Source organism: Gorilla gorilla, chromosome 3 (genome assembly GCF_029281585.2).
Source record: "Gorilla gorilla gorilla isolate KB3781 chromosome 3, NHGRI_mGorGor1-v2.1_pri, whole genome shotgun sequence".
Taxonomy (NCBI): Eukaryota; Metazoa; Chordata; class Mammalia; order Primates; family Hominidae; genus Gorilla; species Gorilla gorilla.
Genome location: NC_073227.2, coordinates 49,882,546 through 49,902,500, shown reverse-complemented (window position 1 = coordinate 49,902,500; position 19,955 = coordinate 49,882,546). Strand labels below are relative to the sequence as shown.

At 43.9% G+C, this 19,955-nt stretch overlaps 1 long non-coding RNA gene across 1 annotated transcript in view; it reads left to right on the top strand.

Moving 5' to 3' along the window:
• The window catches only part of LOC109026535 (uncharacterized), a 3,073-nt gene extending 1,957 nt beyond the window's left edge, over positions 1-1,116 (top strand). The window contains exon 2 of the long non-coding RNA XR_002005542.4: positions 1-1,116. This exon is cut by the window's left edge and continues 177 nt beyond it. This is a non-coding gene — a long non-coding RNA (uncharacterized lncRNA).
• Positions 1,117-19,955: the final 18,839 nt, after the last annotated feature.

Sequence of the window (19,955 nt, the reverse complement as noted above, 5' to 3'; positions counted from 1 at the left end):
CGGGAAGGGAAGTGCAGTTCGACACCTGTCCAGCTGCTCCGCTTGGAGATCAAAGGCCGGCTATGGGCTGAGCCACAGATTTACGGGATGGTGGTACAGATTAAGGAGAGAACCCTGCCGGTCCCGGACTCGAGTTCGCAACCAAGGAAAGCGTACAGGTCCCTGGAAGCGGGTGGATGTAGGAGAGGCCGAGGCAGCCTGCGCTGTGGCCAGGCAGGCTTGGTGGGCTTTAGTCTCAGTATGTGTTCTTTAAAGACTTGACAGGTTATTAGTAAAGGATAGGGCACCCCAGGGTCATGAAGATGCTTCTCGCTCTGGCCCAAGCATGCTGAGGTTGGCTCATTCCTCGGCCAGGCCCAGTAAAACAGCTCAAGCACAGCCTGGAGTCTTCCCGCATCTGCGCGGGAGTAGAGTCTGGCTTTGGGCCCCGCGTACCCCGCAGTCGTCGGGGACTAGTTCGAGGCCACGGGAAGGGTTTCCGCGGCAGGGCGCGGGGTAAAGGGGGGAAGAAGGAATCCTCTCCGCGTGATCAGTAGGGCGGGCTTGTGATACTCTCACACCCAGGTTCCAGCTCAGCCCCCAAACTGCTGCCCCAAGAAAACAAGTTGGGGAGTGTGGATTTAGATATAACAACGGGTGTGAGCTGATGTCCTTACAACCAAAAATATTGAGACTAGAAAATCAGCTCCGAATCCACGACCCTCAAATTGATGCTTAATCGCACCCTCGACTCCAGAAAAGCTGCCGGGGACAGACATGGACAGGTTTTGCCAAGGGTTCATTAAAACAGTCTGCACTGGAATAACCGGGGTGCAAGAGATCACGTCTTCACTCAGGGCTTCGGGGATCCCCTCATCGCCCCAGGTCAGTGGGTGGAGAGGAGGGCAAACTTCTGTCTTTTGTTTGTGGGTGAGGGATGCGAATTGTGGCAGCAGCCGAGCAAAGGGGGGAAATTAATTGCAGCCAATTAATAATTAATCCCCTTTAAACAGCTTTATTATCTCTTCTGAGCGACAGAGATTTGTCTGATAACCCCCTGAAGACCAAATGTCAAGTTTAACCAAATAGTTATTGCTTTATCAACCCGAGTCTGCAAATAAATTAATCAAAAGCAAATCTGTCCTTTGTGCGGCTCATTTGCTGGTAATGGATGGATATGAAGATTTGCCGATATTATTGTCTGTCATTCAATCTAACAAAGTGAACATTTATTGCATATATATTAAAAATTATCCCGGAATCGAGTGGCGCCGGGTTGCATTTATTAGAGTCTTCCCAGGGGTGAGGTCCCCTCGGATGGGGGCGCGTGGGATAGAAAGTGCAGGAGCGCCAGTCTCAAATCTCTTTAGGACTCTGTGCCTGCCTCTGTCCCCCTCCCCGCAGCGACCTCCCTCTTTCCCCTTCCCTAGCCTTCGCCCCGGAGCCGCAGGACGTGCCTGCAGCCTCCTGTCGCGCGGCCAGGGCCAGCGGGGCGCGGGGAGCCCAGCTACTGTCAAAACAGAGTCCTTCAGCCTTAAGCACTCACAAGGGGTCCGGCCCTAGGAAATTTGGGGAGGGGGTGTGATTGAAGAGAGAGAAACGGGAGGGGGACAGCTTTCCTTTGTCTTCTCTCGAGTTACATCATTTTCTAATTAGGCATAAAATTGTCTTCATACACTGGTATTGCGGCCTTCATAAACATCGCCATTATGGTTTATAAGGACGCCATTGTGGTGAGGCTGTCCCAAAATAGAAAGAGCTGGGGAGGGAGAGGCCTGGAGTCCGGGAGGCCCCGCTTTGTCCTCCCCTGGGAGAAGATGGATGGCCAGTGTCACGCAGATGATGACTTGGGATTATTAAATTGTCAGAGGGGGGCAGAATCTTTACCAGCCCCCAGCGCTGGTGGAAAATTCTAGAGGCAGGAGCCGGGGGTTCTTGGATGGGAGGGGAAGGCCGGGCAGCTGGATTCGCTGGGCAGGTGGAAAAAGAGGTAGGTTAGTCGCTGGCAGAGGCAGAGCGGAGGGCAGTGGGGGCCGAGGCTTTGATCTCCTCCTGGGGCAACCTGACTTCGCTGCTCTCTGAGCTCAGGGCCACTGGATCTGGAGCTGACCTCCCACCCGATCCCCATCGCCAAGGTTGGGAAACAAGCAGGGCTAGAGAAATGAGAGGGGCAGCGAACCCGGAGGAGCGGCGGAGGGCTATGCCAGGCGGGGAGACAATTGTTCTCATTATTCGGAGCTGAGGCCCAAGCCCGGCCACCCGCCCGGTCGGGGGGCGCGTCGCTAACTGGATGGAGATGGATGGAGGCGCCCTGAGCCCCCGGCGTCGTGTCAGACCCGGGGCAATTACTGTCCCGCCAGGATGGACACACTGCCCTGCCATCCTGACCCCGGCGCGCAGACCCACTGGCCCACTGGCTGCCTAAGCCGCCTGGGCGATTCTCTCTCTCGCCTTTACAATAACCTAACTTGACATAAATAACTCCCCTGAGCTTGTCTACATCTGCTTGACCTCCTGAACCCGCGGAAAATCTTTTGTTGCATTTAGCTAACTTACATTTTTCTATAGAAAAAAAAAAACTTTAAAACTGCATATTCTAGCCTCGTCTTATTCACCTCTAGTTCGGTTTCTGGTATATGGTGGAATTCACATTGCCCTTCCAAATCGTGGAGGACAGTTCCCTCCTGCGAAGACAGGTTTCTCCCTGTTTATGCTGCGGGCACAAGTGTGCTGTTCCGGGTGTCCTGAGTTTTACAAGGTGGCCTACAGACACTTGGTGCTCCAGGAAGTGGTCAGGTCTCCAAAATCCTCTCCCCTGGTAGCTGGGGTGGGAGTGGGGGCCAAAAGGGTGAAGAGAGAGGACAGCAGCTCTCAGGAGTGCTGATGCCCTGCTTGGTCCTGGCTGTCTAAGGGTGCAGCTAGGCGACAAGGCCAGTTGGCAGAAGCAGCCAGGTGCCCCACGTGTGCTCTCTCGCTGACCTGATCTGGCAAGGGTAGGAGGGGGCGAGCCCTGGAAGTGCCAAGCTGGCGCCATGCACTGCGGTCACCAGGTGCCAAGACAGGAGGGAGCTGATGGTGGAAAGAGGATGGGAATGATTCAGAGAATTCTGTGGAAATTGCCTGGTCTGGTCACTCCAGCTGGCATGGGCCTGGGGATGCCAGAGCCAGCTTTGCTCTCCAAGGCATCCTCTAGGTGGGGGGTGGGTAGCATTGCCTGCAGCAGCCTTCCTACCAGCCATTTCCTGCCTACTTAGTCCCAGGTGGCTACAAGTCAGAAGATCAGGACAGTATCTCAGAATTTAGAGATGGAAGGGCTCTTAGAAGTCAGATGGCCAGAGTGACTCCCAAGTGTAATGGTATAGAGTCTTATCCACCCCTGATAGGTTTAGGCTCCTGACTGTCCCTGATGTCTCCATCCGCAGAGGAATATGGGAGGAGCTGAGGCTGGGCCTGGCCAGAGTAAGCTCTGTTGAACACAGGCCCTGTGGCCTGGGCTTTCCTTGTTCACAGGTGAGGGAAGCAGCAGTTGCAGGAACAACACCTTGACTTAGCAGCTGTATCAAATCAAATCAAAACAAACAGTAATTTCAGGATTCCAAAACTCTGGGGCCAGTTTTTCTTATAACACATTTTTTTCCTTTTTTTTTTTTTTTTTGAACGCGGTGTCTCATGCCCGTAATTCCAGCACTTTGGGAGGCCGAGGCAGGTGGATCACCTCAGGTCAGGAGTTCGAGACCAGCGTGACCAACATGGTGAAACCCGTCTCTACTAAAAATACAAAAAATTAGCTGAGTATGGTGGCGCATGCCTGTATGCTACTCGGGAGGCTGAGGCAGGAGAACCTTGGAGGCAAAGGCTGCAGTGAGCTGAGATCGAGCAACTGCACTCCAGCCTGGGCGACAGCGCAAAACTTCGTCTCAAAAAAAAAAAAAAAAGTCCGCAGTATGGTTTTCACATTATCACTCTCAGTGCCATTGGAGGTAGGTCCAAGCTGGTGTCTCTTTGATTAGTCTCCCTAATCCCATCTATTCATTTACTAGCCATTAGTTATTCTTTAATTGAGTCCAAAAATGTTTGTAAGGAGATAGTCCCATATGAGATTAAAAGAAAGAAAGAAAAGCAAAACAACAAACAAACAAACAAACAAAACAGAAAATCAGGTGTAGTGGACACTGAAGAGTTTCTGATGTAACTTGTTTGTGGTACTACGGGATTTTGGTTCAGCCTAGATTTACCAGCTCCTGACTTGGGGACCTCGGTCAGGCATTCAAGGACTCTGAGCCTCAGTTTTGTCTTCTGTGAAATGAGGGCATTGGACATTATGAAATGTCACATTTCTGTGAAATGAGGGCATTGGACATTAGGGGACATGCTCTGCAGTCCCCTAAGTCCTCTAGATGTACTAAAACAGGCACTATTCACAGCCCAGATAGGCATGAACATCAAAGTGCCTGCACAGGCTTGAGGGAGATAACAGTTTCTGACCATGCCTCTGTACTTCCAATTCCAAATCATGGAGGACAAAGTACAGGGAAGATGTAAAACACACACTAGGTTAGAAATCGGACTGTCATTGATAAGTTAGTTGGCTTATTTGATATTTCTGAATCTGCTTCCTCTCATAGACAATGGGACTAATAATGTCTGCACTATTCACTCTACAAAATAGTTGTGAGGATCAACTCTGATAATGCGTGTAAATGTGTTTTGAAAACTAACAAGTATCATGGAAATTAAAAAGACAAACAAGAAGCTATGACTCCACTCTGCAGAAGGCATCCCCAAATAACGAGTGCCAGGAAGATGGGTTTCCCCTTTCTTTTGGTGCGGCAACAATTAGAGTCTTGGGCACCAGATGTACACAATTGGAATGACATACCATTTGCTGTGCTGCTGTCAGCATAGGACATTCTCTCCTTGATTTTCAGCATCTATCTGTGGATACGAAAAAGGCGGTCTTTTTCATGTACAGGTGAAGTCCCAGAGATATCTGGCACATACAGCAGAAATACTTGCTTCAGTAAGCTTTAATGAATTTTAAGGACTGTGTTGCTTGGAAGATTCCTTGAAAATAAGATTTACTATTGATCGGAAAAAAGTGAGGAAAGTGAAAAAGTCTTTTGAAGCTTTTTGGCTGATCGTCCCTTCTGAAGAAATACATGTTTTTATTCATAGCAGGAAAAATAAAACAAAACCCAAACTGTTCTTTTTATAATATACTCCCTGCTAAGAACTTTGTTAGCTTACTTAGGTTAGGGAGGTGAAGTTACTTTTAAAAGAAGCTTTATGTCCTTGCTCAAACAGGTGGAGGAAAATCACAATGTGTTTTGAGAGAAAGGACTTTGACTCTTAGAGAGAAAATGTGCGCCTCTCAGGGGGAAGCCTTGGAAGGGGGAAAAGTTGAGTGGTGAGGAAACCTCAAGAAAAACAAGGCCCACCTTTCTCTCCTGATGCTCAGAATGCTGGCAAAGCAGCTAGCAAGGCATTCACCCCATTTGGCCTGTGGAAATCTTCCAGCAGGTTCTCAATTAAGGGAGCTGCCTTTCCTTTCATTCTCTTAACTTTTGTGTTCAATGTTAACAACCTGATGCTATCTATTATGGTGGCATTATCACAGAATGTTGACTGAACTGGTTCTTTTATCTCCATTATGGGGCTGCCTTCCTTGCAGATTTATGCATTTTTGATATTAAATTCTTTATCTCATTAAGCCTAGACTCTTGTTGACTTTCATTGACCCTCTGCCCTGGTCCCCAATACTTTTCCATATTTAATATTGAAAGATTTTTCTCAATGCCCCTCTTGGCTTTGTTGCCATCCGTTTGACGGCTGTCCCTAATGGCCTGTGCTGTTTGCTCTGTTCTTGAACTTGGTGGGGTCACACATTTTTAAACAGTGATGTCCTCTGAATGTCCACCCTTGCTGTCCAGCTAAGTTGCCCTGTGTCACAAGCTCTGCCCTCTTCTCCGCCCCTAACTACCAACTGCTCCTAATTGCTTCAACAAACACCTTCCCTAGTGGTGCCCTAGGCCCCCCGAGCCTTTTGGGTTTTGTTTAGCTGCTAATGTTCTGCCTGGCCCACCGGCGGATTGGCCTTGCTGACCTGATATATCGCAGCTCTCCTCCTTGGAGCGCCTGTCTTGTCCAGCGCCCCCTGGGCCAAAGGCCAGGGTCTGGGCAGGATTGACCAGCTGCTTGAGGTGGCCACAAAAGACAACTTCAGCTTGAAACGGGCAAACGAATGTATTCATTTGTCTTTCTTTCCCCTTAAACCTATCCACAAACTCAATCTACTGCCTGGCTTGAAACAAAACAAAGGGATGATCTTGAGAAGGGGGGCAGGAGAGGCCCCTCTCGCACCAGAAATCTTAGCTCCCTTCTTGGGGGCCGTCTGTTCAGTTTCACAACACTTACAAGACCAATTTCCAGAATTGAAGTTGCCTGGTGTTTTGATTCTTCCTTTGCCTGTGCATTTGTGCCCTGAAGGTCCCTTCCAAATGGATACTAATTGTGGGGGCTGCACGCTGCTGGCTGCTCCAATGCCCCAGGGCCCGCGGACCTGCTTCTCAAAGCCTTAATTGACAAGGACCTGTCTGTATTTAGGAGCAGCTGGTCCAGAGCGTTGGCACATCAGTGCAATCTTAACGCAGCATCCCTAGCCTGGAGGAGGATGAGGGTAAATGTGGTTAAAATGAAGGAAGATTTATAGTCGGCCCCCTTGGGTAATAGGACAGAAGACAGCTCCCAAGATTTTCCCCTACGAGGGGGTTCATTCATCAGCTCCTGGGCCTGGTAACCGGGGAGGAAGAGCGTTTAAGCTATTATTACTAATGGGGGAGGGGCAGAGGCCCGCTTAGAACAATTAGGCAGGTGACAATATTCCACTATAATGCGTCGTCCTCGAAACTGGACCGGGTTTAGAAGACTATCAGGGCTGTCTCTTGCTTCCGCGGGCCTCGGCGCCGGGGCCTCCGCCTGGGTCTGGCTCCGGGTTAATGGTGGCGCCGCCGGGAGGCTGGGAAGGGAGAGGGGAGGGCACTCTGGCTGCCCTGCCCAGGAACAGGGAGGCTTTCAGTGGCCGCTCGGACTCCTCGTTAGGGCGTTTGAAAGCCCCAAATGGCCGGTGGCAGGGGCCATTGCGTCGATCAGTTTTTCCTTCCTGCGCCCCATCAGGCGCGCCCGGTTCCCCAACTACCCGCTCCTCCACCCTGCGAACGCCTTTCTGCAACCTACTGGCTCCGTAGATACAGCCATTCAGCCAGTTACAAAAAAGGTTTGTTGGTTCAAGAGGAACCCGGTTTTGTTGCGATGTGTGGGAAATACTTTGATGTCCTCCCAGTTCGCACGTGTGAACAGGGATAATGGGTTTGGGGATCTTCATTGAAATTTGAAGTTTTTAAAGCAGAAATTCCCTAACTTTTGCCTGTTTTTCTCAACTTTTTCTTTTTCTTTTTTTTTATTCCTTCAGGAACAATGCCAACATTGAAGTCCTCGGTTGGAGTCTGCACAGTTGGAGATCTTTGGTGCCATTTTAGACATCTTTGGATTTCATCAATCAAACTGACTGCAATTTTCCATAAAAACCCTGAATTTGGGTCAGAAAGTGGGCAAAGTAGATAAAGATCATTCGAGCTGTCTTATAAGATGATAAATAGATATCCTTTCAGGCCAACAATGCCAAAGTGCAGTTTTGTGATTCCCTTCCATGGGTTCTGAATGCAGTGAGTCGAAACGATTTCTACATGTTTTCCCATGGTTTAGGAGGTGTCTTTACATACTTGTCAATAGTAGCCTGACCTTTTTCCCCATGGAGTTGCTAAGTGTGTTTTGTTTGTTGCTTTGAGTACTTTTTTCTTGTTGTGTGTGTGTGTGTGTTCCACAAAATACACAAGAAAATAAAGGTTTTTTTTCTTTTATTGCTCAAATCAATAGGATATGGGTCTGATCTAGATAATTCTCTGCATGTAGACTGGTTTCAGTAGCCCTTGAGTTCATGTAGAAATTCCATTTGCTCTGCAGTTGCTCTTGAGGCACTTTGGACACCATTTTGGGCACCATGCTGGGATGTAAACTCACTTTCTTAACAACAACAACAACAACAACAACAGCCCACTGGCACTATGTCCTTCCTATTCTTGAACTTGACAAATGGCCTTTTGTATAAGGTGAATAAAAGGAAATCCTAAAAAAAAAAAAATAGCAAAAAGAAATCCCAAAATGACATTTAACCTACTGCCTCCAGAGATCTTTCAAAATGTTAGCTGAAATAATTTCTGAGTGAATAAGAACATTTTATGCTGTGTATTCAGCATATATTACATGCCACTTCCTACTGTCTTAGTTTAATTCCCCATCTTTTGAATCTTCTTGACCCTCCTCCTCAACATGTTTTCATACTGATAGTCCTTTCACTCAATGTCTGAGTTAACCAGGTATTTTAAAAGGCTCTTGAAGAATTACTGGTTCTTCATGGAGAAACTATGCTTGCCATTCTTGGTTATTTAAGAATTAATGATCTGCTGTGTTCTCATAAACTCATAGATCTTGTGGGGGCATACACAATTATGCAGCAAATATATTTATTTTTCTTGATATAAGATTCCCCCCCATATCCATCACACACACATCATCTCTTTTTCTGTGTTTTGCTTTTCCAAACTCCTTAAATATCAACTGTATGTTACAAAGCATCTATAGAAGAGAGTATAGTGCAGTGGGAGTTAATTACTGTTATTAACTTACTGGCTTTATTAGTTTTGAATGAAGCATGTAGCCGTGGCTACAGTTATTTAAGCACTCTTTATTAGCTAAAATAATTTGCAATTTTTGGATATACACTCGCCATGTAAGATTTAAAATAGCAATTGGAGATTCAGCAACAATTCTCACCTCTCATTTGTCTTTAATAAATCTTGCTGTTAAGTACTAAACATTTTAACTTAACATATAGCTATCTGAATGACCCTTTATCTCATTCTTTCACTGCCATTTTATTATCAATTTTACATTTTATATGGTGAAAAACATCTATTAAGTGACAATCTAATATTTGAAGCATTTTCTCTATTTCAAAAAGACCATTGCAAACCGCAAATTTATGAAGGTAGAAAGCACAATTATTATAATTATCTAAAACAAAACATATTTAAATATAGTTAATAGTCTTCCTATTGCCCTCTTTCTTTTTCACTCCTGATATTCATTTAATCACATCTATGGTATCCATGCAATCTATTTAGTAAGTAAGAGGGACGGGGGCAAGTAGAATAGAAAAACCAAAAGTTGAATTTTATTAGTCACTTCCAATCAGGATAAATCATAAAAGCTTATCTGAAATCATTATATAAAAAAAGAAATGGTAGAATTTTGTTCACCATTGAAGTCTGTTTGACACAGCTTCTTTCAGGAATCAATTTACCACACTGAATAGTCACTTATAAAATTTTTGTTTTGGAATTTTAACATGTTTGGTACATGCAGTAAGAGCCATTTGATTACTGTCATTGTTGGTGAGAGCAGAGGCCCTGTTAATTAACAGAAAAATGTCAAGCAGTTATATGCAGTGCACTGTGTTCCATAAATATAGTGCAAAGGACCAATAGTGAAGCATAAACTTAAAGCTTCAGATTTGAAATGACATTCTGGAAACATATATTTGAGTCTGTGACCAGGGATGAACTAATCTGGGCTCTGTCATGTGCTGGTTCTCCTATGCATCAGAAATGTAGGCCAGAGAAGGAATATCTGGATCGGCGTGACTTCCCATTTTTTAAATGAGAAAACAACCTGCACAGGTAAAATGGTGGTCATAATGTACTCATGGCAGTGCACCTGTAGGTTTTTCCCCTCTTCCTCTTCTGTTCCTTATCATCTGTAAGTCACTAAATCAGGGACTGCTTTCTTTAATTTTGTTTCCCATATCCACCAGAAACAAACAAACAACAAAAAACCAAAAGAAAGAAAGAGAGAAAGAAAGAAAGAGAAAGACAAAAAAGATTCCCCAAAGGCATTTACATCCAGTTCTAGTGGCATCCTCCTCCCACTTACAGCATGCCTTTAATAAGCTAATGCCTGCACAGGCCAAAGGAAGCACAAGGTCAGTTAAATCAATGCTAACAGCCCATTTGGGGAGTTAGGCTGCAGTTCTCCTTTCATGGAAGATTTTTGTTCTTGAGAATTATCTGGATAGTTCCCTGAGTATTTCCATTTCTATTTCCTTACTTACAATAAAATGAAGGAAATGAAAATGTTCCAAAATAACAGCAACAACAGTAATAACAACAAAACAAAAACAAAAAGACCCCAAAACCTGTGAGGGCTATGCCCTTACATACAAAGAGGGGAAATAAACAACCCAGGTGAGTGGAAAAGAAGGTATTTGGAGCCCCAGTTTTCCAGCCTGCCTGTAGATAAATCCTGACGTTATTATGTAATTCATGCCATCTTATGCTTCTCTCAGTAACTACCATGATCATCCTAAGCAATCCTTATAGGATTCGCTTCATATCCTAATATCCTAATACTTCATATCCTAAAATTCCAATATTTTAATCCATCACTTGACATAAATCCATAATTTTACGATTATCAATTATACTTTTCAAAAAAGTTTTAAAGCTTATGTTAACTTGGACAATAAGTAGTGATAATATTCTTATTTTTAGTAATGACATTCATTAACTTGCTATCATCAACTTCTCTTTGAGGGTGATTATCTTGGTAGTTATTGTCACATCTTACAATTTCTCAAGATGATTTGGTTTGCTAAGACTTTTGAGAGGGTTTAAGAGGTAATAGAAAGTAAGTAATTTAAACCAAATCTATTTTCTCTTCTCATTTAGCTGCGTAATTCAAACAAAAGCCGTCTAGGTGGGTATCACGAATGTTCTGAGTGATTTGACCTCTGGTCCACATCCTACTATGTGTATAATTTTTAAAATTGCTTACTAAAAATGGCTCTTTATCACTTCTTTGCAAGTGCGCAATACAATTTTACTTCAGAACATTTTCAAGTTTTAATAAGGATTTAATAACCTCTGATTTAGAGGCAACCAGAGCAAAGTTGTTGAATTTAATAGAGACTAACATATGGGAAGGGTTTTAAAGAGCCATTCACATCCAAACCCCAAAATGGCTTCAATCAGCAGGTATCTTGATGTTTATTTAATGAAGAAATGTATGAGCAGCTGCTGTTTCCCAATTTCAGATGTAGTTATCTTTCATTGCTTTGCAACAAATCAGGAAGAACAGATTTTAGCTGTAATTTGGGATCATTCCATTAGATATGCAGAGCTACACCAGCAGATTCATAAACAAAAACAATGAGGCTGGTTTAAGTAATAAAATAAAATATAATAACTCTTGGGATGGAATCTGTGGGTTGTGTTTTCAGATCTATCGCTAGTTTCTAGGTCATAAATATTTTCAAGTTTAGACTAAGCCCTAAAGGCCTTTATAGATAAATAAAAACCCAATCTGAGACTGATTCTTAACTGACCTTGTGGTATTATTGCAGATGAAGACATGAGGTTAATTTCTGTTACCCAGTGCATGGTGGGCATTGCCAACACCATAATGTCCCTCTAACTATGACAAGGAAAAGTGTCATAGACAAATGGGGCTATGATATGGCCCAGAGGGTTTATGGGGCATTTGCTTGCAGGACAGACATTCATAGTAGGTATATCGAGCTGCAGATGCACTGTTTATTTGATTCCTACTTAAAAATTTGAGGCTTGTGTGTGTGTGTGTATATATATATGTGTATATATATATATATATATATATTTGGTACTTGTCTACCTTTTGAACAAATGCAAATTAGGGGAACATATACTGATTGTCCTCTTCTGTTATCAGTACACATGCTGGGCCTCTTCAAAAGAAATGAAGTTTGTATTTGGCAACCTTAATAGCAGACTCTGTACTTAAGAGAGCAATTATGATAAACTTTTTATAACTTTGGCATTGGGTACAGAATTAACTACAGTCTTACAACTTTTCCATGATATTTCTTATGAACAATTTCCAAGTCTGATGGAGGGATCATTTAAGAATGGTAGCCTGGAGTCTGCTATAACGTGGCCTACTGTATGTTAAGGTTAAGTTATAGTTATATTTTTAAATTCTCCATCCAGGGCCAATAAAAATGATGAGTTTATTTGGAAAGTTCTTTTATAATGCAGATTTTCTCCTTTTTTCTTTCTTTTTTTTTAGTTTCACCATGATACATATTTATTAATTTTTAATGTGTTTATTGGTAACTAAGGCAAAGTATTTGTCTGATTTAGGCTCTCAGAGGCTCTAAGTATTTCATGCAAATTCCTACTGTGAAGCTGGAATAAAGAAGAGGGAAAAAGAGGTGATTTGAACTATTACCCAGTACCAGTCAGCTCTAATAACTTAGTAGAGGTGAGGACCACACATTTTGATTAATCTCTAATTGATCTGTTCCCTATTATGCATCTGGCAAATGAGCTTGCTGGTGAACTGACTGCTGTGGCCAAACACATAGCGGATATTAGGAAGTAGCCATTCGCTCAGTTAAAAACACAGGGACTCTGAGACCACCTGTTTTAAATCTGGACCCTCCCACTTAACAGTTGTGCGACCTTGGGCAAACTACTTAACCTCTCTGCTGTTCAGTTTCCTCATGACCAGGATTTAGTAATTAATACTTGCTAAGTGCTTAGAACAAAATAGTACACCTTACTCGTTGCAATGATGAGGCTCCCACTCAATGCCTGCCTTCGCTACAAACCCCTCACAGCAAGGGTCCCTTTGCTTCCGGACCCTTGGGAAAGCAGCCTCCACTCAGGTCGGAAGACTTCCAGCCCCCGACTGCTTCCGGAATGTTCTGCTCACATTTTAACACCTTGACCTTCCCTAAAGCCTGAGCTGGAGCGGAATGGAGTTTGACCAGGAGCGAGGCCAGGGACCTCGCACCCAGGCGGATGGCAGAGACTCGGAGGGGCGCAGAGAGGCCCGGAAGCAGCGGGAGCAGGCCGGGCGCACCCAGGGTGCATGCTAATAAGGGGCGCCGGCAGAGCCCGCCGCCGCCTGCGCGCCCGCAGTGCAGGAGCCGCGCCCCGGCAGGGGCACGCGGTGCCACTCAGGCCGGCGGGGGGCGCGCAGCTCGCAGCAGCCGCGCGCCCGGGCCTCTCAAAGCCCCTTTCAGCAGCTCTGCGGGCTCCTCACCGGAGGAGTCTGGCGCGACATAAAAGCGCATTATGAAAATTATAATATCAGCCACAGAGCATGTCCACCGAGGCAGCTCTGCATCTTTGAGGCATTGAGCCTCGTTCAGCTGGGCCGAGGAGGGAAATATCCATTTCAATTCGGTCCCTGAATGGGGGCAGCGGCTGCGGCAACCACAACAGTGCCTCCTTTATCCGTTCGGCCACTTCTCCTGCTTGCTCATTCCCTGGCTGTTGCACCTTGTCTCCTTATGGGCAGGGATGTGGAGCGGGAGGGGCGCAGGAAGGACAAGGGAGCAGAAGTGGGGGGCCCCGATTCACAGCCGTGCTGGGACAAGAAGCGTTGTCATTTGAGCCCCCACGAGAATGATAAATGAGGCTTTCTAGGGCCTGAGGAAATTTTCGTTCTGCTGGGGAGCGGGAGTGGAGGGTCAAGGCCTGGGTGCATTTTCTCGGAGGCTGGAAGGGAGTGGATTTGGGGTTCATGTCCCATTTTCTTGCCTATGTGCTAAGGGAGAGATGCCAGCATTAGGACGTTTTCCTATCAGAGCTCGGATTCCAGCATCTGGAGCTATAGGATTTCCCATAGGAAAGGGCCTAGGCTCTGGAATCCGGGTGCAGGCAGCTGGTTTCGTAGTGGGGACCGCACATATCTTGGACTCCAAAGCCGAAGCGAACACAGTAAAAGCATCAGAGATGAAGCCGAGGTCAAAGTGGATCCCGCACGTGGATCTCTCCTCTCCTCTAACCTGCAGGTCGCTCCATTTCCGCAGTCTTGACTCACACTATGGCCACATCACGCCTGCCTGTTTTCCACTCCATGCGTTCGAACTCCGCATCCCGGGGCGGAATTCGCACGCTGGGCCCCCGAGGCGGGTCTGATCTATTATAGCAGATGAGTTGCCCCAGCATTCAGAATCCTGTCCATTGTCTTGTTAATCACCTTTCATTACGGACTGCCCAGGACTGTCATAAAGCTTTTAATATTAATAAGGCCCAGCGCACCAGGCCCCGCACGGCGGTCCTGAGCGACCCAGCAGACAGCGCAGGTGTCGCGCTGCAACCTGTTCAGCCGGCCGGGGTGGGAGTGTCCCGGGGTTAGCTCGCTGCGCTGGGGGTGGGGAAGGCAGGTGGTACAGAGTTCCAAAACAAGATCAGTAAGAAAAACAAAAAACTAAACACAAAAACCGTATTCCACACAAAAGGGTTTGTTTAGTTCCAATGTGTGCGCCAGAAGAGTTGTTTAACTCCAGGGACAGGGGAGGTGAGAGCTGGGGGTGGGGAACGAAAGGGTCCGCTAGGGCTGGGACGTGACATTTCCTGTGGTGAAGCCTGCATTGGCTGCTAATAGAGATCTAATTGATGGGTGAAGTCCCATTTCCGCGCGCTCTCCTTTATTGCTCCATCCAGTCTGTTGCAAAATATAACCTTAATCCGATTTAGCAATTCCTCCAGGATTCAGTGCGAGCTTCCAGCCCAGAAAAAAAAAAATCGTTATTAAAAAAGTTAAAGTACAGACTTGGATTCGGTGTGTTGCCTTTTGAAATCTTGCCTCAGCTCCCGGGATTTAGCACTTTCTCTTTTTGTAATCGCCCAGTTTTTTATGATCATTAATACCCGCGTGCTCGGGGATCAGGGCAGCGCGCATTTGTTGGGGATGCAAATTGGTGCGGTGGCGCAAAGGCCCGGGGGTGTGTGGACTGCGGGCTGGAGCAGCCTGCCAGACGTGATTCGCGCGCAGCGGGAGTGGTTTAGGGTTTCGTAATCCCATCTCTGCCCCAGGATTCCCGTAGAGGCCACCCAGGGACTGCGGCGGCCGTGAGCTGGTGCTGTCTGGTGCTAGGTGGTGTGCTGGTGGGGGAGACCAGGGCTGAGGAGGTGTCTTCACTGCCTCCTTAGCTTCCCCGTAAGTTTTAGAAGTAATAGCACAGGGCTTAGGGTGAAGTTCACTGCCATATACATGCCTGGTGCACAAAATAGTTGTTTGGGTGCAAGAGGAGGTCCAGGGGCTACTACTTTGGGCCCCCGGGTGGTGCTGTATGAGATGGAACTTGATTCTTATTTGTACCACAAACTGGATGTTAAGAGGCCAATCTAAGGTTATGGCTATCTTCCTCGCTTCCTTCCTCCTTGCCCTTCTCCCCTGCTCACAACCAGTGAAATGCACGTCCTTCTCTACAACTAATTGGTTCTAAGAGACTAATTTCACTCTATCAATAAGAGGATAACAGGGCTATGGTGGTTTTTTTGTTTGTTTTTACTTCTTATTTCTTTTCTTTCTTCTAATAGGCTGGGGAAGACCCTTAGGGAAGTACATTTGTATCTAGATATTTGATATCATATCCTAGACATTGTACCAAAGAGAAAATAATACATGAACAATAGTGCTGTCCTGGACTTCTCTTTTTTAAAGTTGTAAAGGAGAAACAATGAGGTGTAAACCCATCAATTACTAGCCATATGATCTTGGTTAAGTTCGATCTCTCTTAGCTTTGGCTTTTTTGCTTTTAAAATGACATTGAAAATATGATCCCTGCTCTGGCTACCTCCGAAGGCTGTTGCAAGGTAGTGTGTGAGGAAAAAACCTTGTAATTTGATTATATGTATAAATAAAATAATCATAATGAGAATCCAAAAATAGAAATCTGAGTTGCTACTCAGTAGAATAGCAGTTAGAAAATTTGTGGAAGTCTCTTTTCCCCAAATATAGAACTGGGTTGTGTCTAAGTTACCTGGATGGCACTTCGATGATTCATTTTGCCCTAGAAGCCCCTAAATTCAGTGTCAGATTCCAACCAGCATTTGCAGCTGTCAACCTGAAAACACTTCACTTTCTGTGAAACTGTGGTCTCCAATTTCACCAGCACACACATGAGTTTCTTAAGAAGACTGAGGCGTGCATGCTTGTCAGCCTGGGGTGATCACTTAATTTCCCAAGTATACCTCTAAGAAATCTCCCGAAGTAGATCCTGGCCTGCAAGAAGAGTGAGGCCTGAGCATCTGGTGGCCATGCAAGTCATCCTGGGCACCCTCTCCCCCAGGTTTGTGCAGCCTTTTTCACGCCTGCAATGGGGAGGCATTCCTGGGCCCCACAGCCTCTCTGCAGTGCCCTTGATGGGTTTAATGAGGCGGAACACCATGAAGGAGATGTGAACTGGTCCAAATGATTGATGAAGCCAGGGGCAAAGCCCAGGCTTTTCCAGATAAAGCCCCATACAGCCTGTGATAAAGGCGGGATAGTGGCAGGGCTGGGCGCCTTCAAAAGCTGTGGCCCAAATGCATTGGGAGGAAACAGGGAGGGAAGGTGCTCTGTTGTTACCTAATCAGTTCATGCACTAAGCCACCAGCCGCAGAGAGCAGGGGAGGGCTGTAGAGGAAGTGGGGAGGGTGAAAGACGAACCTACACACACACACACACACACACACACACACAGCTGCCTCTCTTCCTCCCTTCTGGCTTAGCAAGGGCTAGATCAGCATCAGCCACCACAGATGTCTGGGTACTCAGCATGGGACCCAGGTATTCCCTTCCACAGGGCAGAGAGAGAGGGAGCAAAGGCCCAAAAACAGCAAAAATAACTAGTCCATCGCTTGGCAGGCCTTACTCAGTGTTAGAGCATCTTTTGGCTCTCTTCCTACATATGAGAAGGCAATTATTAGAACAACAGGCACTAGTCATTGAAAGTGAGAGAAACAGGAGGAAAAATCCCAAATCCACTCAGGAATTTCAATGAAAAATATTTGTTCTATTTCTTTGTTATGAGCAACGAAAATAAAAAATAAAAAACTCATTGGCTTACAGTAAAAACAAAATCAGGTGGGTATGGTGGCTCATGCCTGTAATCTTAGCATTTTGGGAGGACAAGGCAGGAGGATTGCTTGAGCTCAGGAGTTTGAGACCAGCCTGGGCAACATAGTAAGACTTCGTCTATTAAAACAAACAAACAGAAACAGCAACAACAAAAAATAAAACTAAGCATACATATATTTTCTACATATATTATTTTCTCAAGATGATGTACTATAGTTCTTACAATAAAGAAACAAAAAAAGATAATAATCATTTGGCCAGAAATAATTAGGGAATTAGAGTGTACAATGGCTGGAGAAGCAATAGTTGCAATCCTCCTGCCTTGTCCTCCTAAAGTGTTAGGATTACAGGCATGAGCCACCATGCCCAGCTTGATTTTGTTTTCACTGTAAGCCAATGAGTCTTTTTAAATTTTCATTGTTCATAACAAAGAAATAGAACAAATATTTTTCATTGAAATTCCTGAGTGGATTTGGGATTTTTCCTCCTATTTCTCTCACTTTCAATGACTAGTGCCTGTTGCTCTACTAATTGTCTGTTCATACATAGGAAGACAGCAAGAAGATGCTCTAACACTGAGTAATAAATATACTTATAGCACGTGACACTCTCCAGTTAAGCTACTTAGTGCTATTAAATAGAGTGAGAGTTGGAAGAAATGTGGCCTTTTCTCCCTCCTGGGCATCAGGGGCTGGTGGGCAAACACAGTCTCTCTTTTCCACAACCCAGTGTCGATTCATAAGCACTTGTAGGTACAGAGGGATAAGGAACATTTCCATCCATGTAATGGAAATTTTGGTTTTTGGTAGTGGCATCACTTACACACAATTGTTCATATGTAACTTCTACCTGTAAGTCTTAGTCGCTAACTGGAACTTGTTTTCAACTTCTCTTGCATGGTCATAGCTGCATCTTATTATATTCTGTGTTTTGAAGACTGTTGGTAATGGAGCAGTGGCCATGAAGCTGTGAGAGCCGTGTGGATGAAGGGCTCAAGAAAGACCACCTCTGCTGTTAAAAATAATTTACCTGAACGTTAGCTTCTACTATATCAAATAACATTTGCATAAAACAATAACTTATTCTATTTTCACTATTTATGCCTATCAACTGCAGGTTAGTTCTAGTTCTTTTGTCCCTGTGCTTTCAATTTAGAAGGCCAGCTTCTGAGGATAGTGTCCTGTCTATGGAAAGATTGTGTATTGCATTACAAGCAAGTAGAACTTAATAAATAAATTATGTGTTTATCATTTAAAAGAGAAAGGTGGAAAATGATGGTTTAGCACCTTTCAATGAGGAAAGATATTTTAAAATTAGCCTTTTCTCTGGTTGTAAAGCAATACATATTATTTTAAAAAGGTTTTTGAATACACTATTGTATGCTTCTTTAGAAAAGAATATTTTATGATCGCATGTCTTAATATGTTCATGTCTGTGATGATTCCCTTGAAAATCTTCCTCAATATATTGTATAAAAGTTCATCCTTTTCCTTCTTTCTTGAGCTCCTACATACTATATGCTCCTGGAAATCTTTTGGGGGAAAATAAGACCAGGCCTGAAAAATTTAATCTTGAACACAATAATGGGCTTATTCGAGATTAGAGGGAGACCATAAACTTTTATAAGCAACATTTAACAGCAGTCAGTATCAACTACATAAAATCTCTGTGGCCACATCATTTGTGAAATTAGGTTGTAGAATTGAGATAATTATCCATACAATTTGGCTGAATGTCACACATTCTCCCTAAAAGTAATTTAATACTGACTAAATATTGTAAAGTATACATCTCTAATTGTGCATGTTTTTAAGAGAAAAAAGGAGAGATTTCAAGCCCAAACTCTCTAATTTATTCAACTAAATTGATTTTGCTGGTTAAATAACTGCTTAGCTCTCCCCTTCTTGTTGTCTATGAACAAAATATAAATGCAAGATTTTGGTATAAAAAGCCTGCTGTGTGTCTCTGAATCCTTGATATCAAGTTCAAGTATCTAATTTTGTTACTCTAAGGAGAGAGCAAATTGACTTTTCCCAAAGTTGGCCTAAGTTTCTGATTGAGGGTCCCAGGAGCTTTGATGTAGAAGGAACTTCCACAGCTGTAATGAGAACCCTGTGGGCAATACACTTACAGAAATTACTCAAGACAAAAATATGGTTAACTTTTTTTTGCATCAATTATTTTCTAATACATGTGGAAATAGATGCACTTACAAGGCAGACTTGAATTAGCTGTGATATAGAACAAGCTCTGCTTTGTAATAGTTTCAAGTTTATGGTTATCTGGATTTTAAGAAAAAATATAAGATAGGTTTTTGTAGATGGGTGAATCAACACTTTTGTACTGTAAACACTGGAAAGTGAATGATTTTAAAATAGGGAGAAGATATAGGAAATATCCCAGATTCAATTTAAGTATATATGATTATTTGGGTTTAGAGAATATAAGCACAAATGTATTATGTTGTAATCATAATAAAGATATTAAATATGAGAAAAATTTTCTGGAAATGAGGTTTTCTTTTTTTTAAAAAAAACCCTTCTTGACATTGTAAAATATATCTCTATTCTCTTTCCTCTCCCCATCCAATGCAAATTTTGCTTTCTCACTAAAAAATAAAATAGTTGATTATTACCTCCTCATTTACTTTGTTTTAAGGAAGGTCAAGGGAATGGGTCTAAAATTGCACTTAAACTTTTCAGGGGCTGGATTTTTACTTAATTTTCTTTTCATGATAAATAACATTATTATATTAGCTTATCCAAGTATTATTACTAAGGTTATATATATATATATTTACATAGCTATTTCTTATGCTTATAATTTTCCAGAAATATTTTATTTACTTAAAAGTACACAGCGAAAAATTTTGCTCTTCCTCTGAAAACTGGCTGGCTGTAGAATAAAAATGATGAAACTTTTTATGTGCTTAGTCCTCACTGGCTCTCTAGGGAAATCTGGAAAGAAAT